Raw genomic sequence first — 553 nt, forward strand, 5'->3', positions numbered from 1 at the left:
TCTGTTTCTTTCACTGCCTCGAAGAAAGCTCTTCATTTGAGCGTGTTTTGCTATTTGCTATTATTCATGACTCCTTAATCCTCATTACATATTTACTACTGCAATGAATTTTTGAAACAGAGTGCATATTTTGAGTTACACGTGGAAGTACATATTTCTTGCTGTTAATTTTGTTGGTACGATATTTCTCCAACATGAAGATGGGGATTTATGGAACATGTTGTATGGACGTCTTTTATCAGTTAAAGAAAAAAACCTTTCGAATTATGTGGAATGAAAAGTCCTCTTAATACAGAATGTCGCATTTACTAATTATTCAATAATCTGTATTTCTAAGTCGTAAACCAAGAGTTAACTTTCATAATATATCTAATCCATCTATGTGGGTCGTTTCAGTATGTGAAGTCGAATACACTAAATCGTATACATAGATGATTGACTGGGATGTAATTCCAGTCAAATGTTATGCCACATGCGCAGGGATATCAAGTTGACCAGAACTCCATTGAGAAAACGGGTTAACTGGCAATTTCTATCAGTATAGATAATCAAC

Source organism: Penaeus monodon, chromosome 25 (assembly GCF_015228065.2).
Source record: "Penaeus monodon isolate SGIC_2016 chromosome 25, NSTDA_Pmon_1, whole genome shotgun sequence".
NCBI classification, from domain to species: Eukaryota; Metazoa; Arthropoda; class Malacostraca; order Decapoda; family Penaeidae; genus Penaeus; species Penaeus monodon.